The following is a 6,374-nucleotide window of genomic DNA, read 5'->3' as shown; positions in this document are numbered from 1 at the left end:
TGTATTTTAAATTTTTATGTAGTCAAACTACTTGTCAGTAAGCACCCAGCGCAATGCTAACTGCAGCAGGAGTTGCTGGCAGATGTGAAATGCAGTTATATAGTCTGATCAATATTTCTTTGCATGATGTTGGAAAATTGTTTAGTCTTTACTATTATGTGAGATATTTACAATGTTTCCTGCTGTTATAACTCTGCTTTATTTATCAGAATAATCTTGACTATTACATGAGACAGGAATTATATTTCACTCAGAATAATGAAAGCTATACTGATTTTTTTTAAGTCAGTGGGGTGGTGTCTACATTTGTCAAAATTCATCAAACTTAAAACACGTCAAACACTTCCAATAGGTACACTTCTATGTTAATTAGACCTTATTTGAAATCTTAAAGGGGAAATGTGTGGAGGGAGGATGGGGGCAGAGGAAGGAAGGAGTCCCTCAGGACAGCTAGGCCTTCTGAGCGGGGAACCCTGCCCACAGTGGAAGTAAGTAGAGATTTCCAGGAAAAGGGAAGGAAAACAATGGTCATGGAGGAACTGCCTCCCATCTTTCAGGGTCCTGACTTCTAATGAACACCATGTCTATTTCTGACCGCAATGTTTTCGTTTTGTTTGATTTTGCTCATTTCTTTTCTATTACAAACAAAAGAAGCCCTGCCAAGTAGGTTCAATCACCGCAGAAACATGCTGGTTCCACAACTGAGCAAGAACTAGACCCACGGCATGGCACAGTACAAACATGAGAGCATTTGTGAACCTGTTATCCCTGGACGTTAGCAGTCCTGATACCTGTGGCTGGCCTTTAAGGAATCTGAAAGCAGGCGATGGCAGGTGAACCACAGCCTGATGGTGCCCTCTGGTGGTGAGGTCTCATAACTGCATGGAAGTTCCAAAAAACTCCATCGCTATTCTAGGGCCTGTAAAATTCAAGTTTGCTTTTAAACTAGTTTGTTGGGTCCCACCCCAGTTTCTATGTGGACAGTCTGAGATAGGCCTGAGAGGATTTCTTCAAATTTGTCAGGAACAAAAATAATAAAGTTCCAAGGAGTCTCTGTGGCTGTCACTCTTGGTATAACCTACTTGGTGATGTAGACAGGCATCGGTCTCTATCCTGGTACTAAACTGCATGCTGGGATATCAATGAGCAATCATTTGCTAGACACCTCAGTAGTAACTTGGAGGTTTCTGGCCTACTGTTGTCTGAGTGTGTCACCCAAAATCCACATGTTAGGAAGTGGGACCTTTGAGTATCGTTAAGGTCATAAGAACTCTATCTCATGAATAGAACAATACAGTTATAAAAGGATTTCCAGAGGAAGTTCAGTCCCTTTTTGAGGACATAGCTTTCCTTTCTTCCATCAGATGTAATGCCCAAGTCACCATTTTGGAGACAGACTCTGTCACGACAACAAACCTACTACAGACTTGATCTGAGACTTCTGAGCTCCAGAACTGTGAAAATTTTATTCTCCATAAATGATATAGACTCAGGGGTTTTGTCAAAGCAAAGCAGCACAAAAGGGGCTAAGGCACAGCCTGCTCCCTGACAGGGAGGTGGGCACTGGGCATCTCTGCCAAGCAGTCCTACCCATGGAACCCAACTCCTCCCTCAGCCCAAGTCCCCCTCGTGCATATGAGCTTTGTCTACATCTGTGAGCCCCATAATCCAGGGGCTCACAACCCCACAGAACCCTGGGAAATGTGCCAAAAGATGGATGCCAACCTTGGCCAACTGCTTCCCTGGGCAGGCCTGGAAACCTGCAGCCTCTCCTTCAGGCTGGGCCCCAAAACTCTGGGACCTTCTGAGACATCTATGGATTCTAGAAACCAATAAGTAATATCCACAATTGGGGCAGTTGATCACAGACCGCCTCTAAGATCCGGGTCTCCAGTGTAGTTGACAGGAGCAATTATGAATAGCCCCAGTCTCCCCAGCAATGTACCAGATTCATCCATCAGCCCAACCCATGGTCTGGAGACAAAAGATAGGCTCCTAGAAGTCTGTGTCCCGATCCTAAAATCTATGAACATATCACTTTCTATGATCAAATGCAAATCATTCCCCCACGATTTCTGGAGTGTCCAGTGTGGCTTGCCTCTCTGTTCCTACTGGGTGTGGACTCTGCTCTACCACCGAGAATCGGGGTGTGAGCCTTTTGGCCTCTGACATCACTAGCAAACCTCCAACTACATCCCTAGAGACACATGGGAAATGACTGTAGATATTATCAGTGTCTGTTAAATAAACCACTAACAAAAAAATAACTTGCCCTTATCTAGACAGACTTTTTTCAAAAATATAATCCACGGTGATAGGGAAGGGAGTTGGCATAGCAACTGTACCAGCAGGAGGCAAGGACCCTCTTAGGAGGGTGGCTGTCTTGGTAGAGAAAAATCACTTGGAAAATATGAGATTAGAGAACATTGAAGACCAGTGAGGACATGACTGCTGCCCGGTGTAGGGAGGAGAAGGTTGATTGTAGATATGAGGGAGAGCACAACCAGAGGCGTCTAGAAGGGTCCAGAGAGAACAGGGGCATGGGGGAGGTGGTGTGGGAGGAAAAGAAGAGTTGGGGGAGCAAAGGGGATACATGGGAAGCAAGAAGAAAAGTAGCCAAGATGGCTGGGTTATGTAGGACTCAGAGAAGCTGGGGGAAGGGGAGGGAAGTTTAGGTTTAGGGTAGGGGTGAGGTTTGCGAGCCAAGACGACTCTACATCAGCCCAGTGCTGCTGAGAGCCTGGTGACCAGCATCCACTTTGATATGTTAACAAGCACCTCAGTTTCTTTGACCCCTAACAGCAGCTACCAATGGGTTGTCACGGAAGGGGACCACCATCGGATGGAGCTGCTAGTAGTTCTGTCTGAGCTAAGAGGGAGGATTCACCTTTCTCCAGAGAGACTGGGCACGAGGAGAGGGGGACCCGTGCTGCCAGGGAGGGAACAAGATGGCAGAGGCCCAGGGTCACCAGCGGCCATCTGAGGGAGAAGTGTATTGTTAACACAGGGCATGGGGTCCAGCTAACAGGCAACCTGGAGCTGAGTTTGCTGGGATGGAAGTCCCTCCACCTGCCTGGGTCAGCTTGGAGAAGGTGGCGTCGAGAACAGGCCTGAGTCCTACACTTTGATCCCGGTTATAGAGCAGGGCCCACACCCTGAGGTGATGGGAAAGGCAAGCCCTGCCAGATACTAAAAACCATGGGCAGTACTTGGAACCCCTCCAGGCATAGAATGGAAAACCAGGCTGAGATTTCATTGAGACCAAGGGGCAGAGACCCACCCAAACCAACACACACCCAAGCTCACATTTCCTCGTGGTTGTGACTAAACAGCTGACAAGCAGCCACTTACGGGAGAAAGGGTCTGTTGGCTCGCGGTCTGAAGGTACGGGGGACGGCAGGGCAACAGGAGCAGATGCCCATCGTGTTGCGGCCACAGCCGGGAAGTGGAGATGGGCGGATGTTGGTGATCAGTTCACCTTTCCCCTGTTGTTACTCGGTCTGGAACCGCGGGTCATCGAAAGGCGCCACCCACTTAGTATAACCTAGATAATCTCTCAATGAAATGCCAGGCGATTCTAGATCCACTCAAATTAACAATCAGCGTTCACTACCACAACTAGCTGGCTTCAGAAACAGTATGAAGACCGTGAACCCTGATTCTCTGCCTCCACCTCCTGAGCATTGTGACTCGAGGTATATGATGCTGCCAGACTCGGCTCAAAAATGACAGATAGAGGCACCAGTGAGCCAAACCTCACCCGAGTTCAGTTCCCCAGACTGACACGGTGAAGGGAGAGAGCCAAGTCCTGAAAAGGCCATCCTTTGACCTCCACAAGCATGCTGTAGCACCCCCCACCACACACACACACGCTAATTAAATATAATTTCATTTTCTTATGAATGAAACTGACAATTACCCACGGTCTTATCCACCTGACACCTCCTATATAGCGGACAACTGCTGAGACCCCCCCACCACTGACTCGCAAGCATTCCGTCCCATGGGACCTTTGTCTCTCATGTGCCAGAGTGACCACACTAGTCTGGAAGCCAGAAGGCACCATGCCCTGCGTCACCAGCCAGGGTTACAGGCACAGCAGGAAGCAATGGCAGGGGAAGCGGTTGGGGGTTAGGGGTTCTGGATGGCTCCTTCACTGGCCTCCTTGAGCCTGCCGTGGCCACCTGGGCAGCCCAAGTGCCCCTCAGTCAGCAGCCCAAAGTCCTACCAAGGAAGATCCTCGGCTATTCTCAGGCATTCTTGAGGGGGCTGTTCAAGATTTAAAAAACCAAACAAAACAAAAAACAAAACAAAAACAAAAACAAAAACTTAGCAACCAGAAAGTCTAATTACCTCCCTGAAGCAGGACCACTGTCATATTTGTTCCTCAAAGCTCAGGGTCTTCAGAAAGACAAACAGAGTATGTACTCACCCATAAATGGATATTAGACATAAAGCAGAGGATAACCAGCCTACAGTCCACAGCCCCAGAGAAGCTAGAACCCTCATCCAAAACCAGACGGAAGCAGATGCAGAGATCCACAACTAACCACTAGGCTGAGCTTCCGGAGTACAATAGAAGAGAGGGAGGAGCGATAATATGAACAAAGGGGTCCAGACCATGATGGGAAACCCATAGATTCAGTTGATCCGAGCTGGTGGGAGCTCACTGACTCCAGACTGACAGCTGGGAACCTGCATAGGAGCAAACTAGGCCCCCTGAAGGCAGGTATCAATGGTGTGGCTTGGGCACTATGTGGAGTCACTGGCAGTGGGACCAGAATCTAACTCTAGTACATGAACTGACTTTGTGGAGCCCACTCTCCATGGAGAGACACCTTGCTCAGCCTAGGCACAGGTAGGCAGAGAGGGCCTTGGTCCTGCCTCAATGAGGTGGTGAGACAGACTTAGTTGATTTCCTAGGCCTTACCCTCTCTGAAAAACAAACGGGGTAGGATGGTGGAAAGGTGGAGGGAGTGGGAGGAGAGGAGGGAGGAGGAACTGGGATATGTAAAAAATAAAAAATGAAGTTCAGGGTCTTTGTGGCTGCCCTCCCCTGATACTTCCTAAGACTAAATCAGTCCCCGAACACAGGTGTGCCTTCCCACTGTTCACAGGTAGCTAAGGGCGCCCTAAAAAAGATGAGGCATCTTCCTAAGGAGAGGAATAAAACACAAACTTAGCCTCTAACAGAATACACTGACATACCTATAATCTTCAATTTAATTTTCAGGCAAAGATAGTGAACATCTTTGTGTACATTAAATCACAATGCATGTTTATTAAATTACTCGCTGGCTTATATCAAACATCGACTGCACAGCCATATATCTGAGATTTCATCTAGCTCAAACATTACTTTATTATATGTCAAAATAAGATTAAGGGCTGGAGAGAGGGCTCAGCAATTAAGCGGCGCACAGATACACACGCAGGCAAAACACCCATACACATAAAATAAATTATCTTAAAATTTAAATTAAAATGATTTGCTCATCTCTTTGGCTGCCATGGTTAGTAAGTACCTGTCATGTAGTAGGAATTTGTATTTCTGAAAAGAGGAAAATGTAGGCTCTGTTAAATATTAAAACAGGAAAAGAGAGGGCTCGGTGGTTAAGAGCACATACTGCTCTTGCAGAGGGCCTGGGTTCAGTTCCTGGCATCCACATAGCTCCAGGGGATCTAAAGCCCTCTTCTGGAATCTGTGAGCACCTGAAATCATACATGCACATACCACACACACATACAATTAAAAATAATAAAATTATTAGTTACACAAAGCTTAACTATTATCAAATATCTGTGGTACTATAACTGACAGCTTCCTTCAAAAATGAAGAAGTAATATGAATTTTGTCTTAAAACAAGACCGGACTGTTACACAGAAAAACCCTGTCTCAAAAAAAAAAAAAGGACTGGAGATTCCTACAGCATTATATGCATTATATTTCCTCCCCTAGGATGGCAGCATGCCATATTAGCACTAATAAGTATGAAAATTTAGGACTGGTGGAAACTCACTGGAGAATAAGCTGAGTTTATTGACTGAAAGCCAAGATGCAGTAACCATTCAGCCAACGACACGTTAACCCCTGATGTTGCCACATCCTGTTGTCTGACTCGACACACTCCTTCCTAGCAAAACCCAAAAAAATACCATACCTTCCTCTGTCATGGAATTACTATAAAGATTAAACAGGATCACAGATTATAACCTTTTATAGAATGCCATGTGAAGCTACGCCTCCTAAAGACTACAGATATGAATACACATTAGCTCTTTTCTGTTGCTGAGTGAGTAATTAATATGAAACAGATATTTAAACCAGTGTGGTGATGCATGTCTATAATTTCTGTACTCAGGAGGCAGATGT

This window comes from Myodes glareolus, chromosome 1, assembly GCF_982192425.1.
Source record: "Myodes glareolus chromosome 1, mMyoGla1.1, whole genome shotgun sequence".
Classification (NCBI taxonomy): domain Eukaryota; kingdom Metazoa; phylum Chordata; class Mammalia; order Rodentia; family Cricetidae; genus Myodes; species Myodes glareolus.
This window is presented reverse-complemented; position numbering follows the sequence as displayed.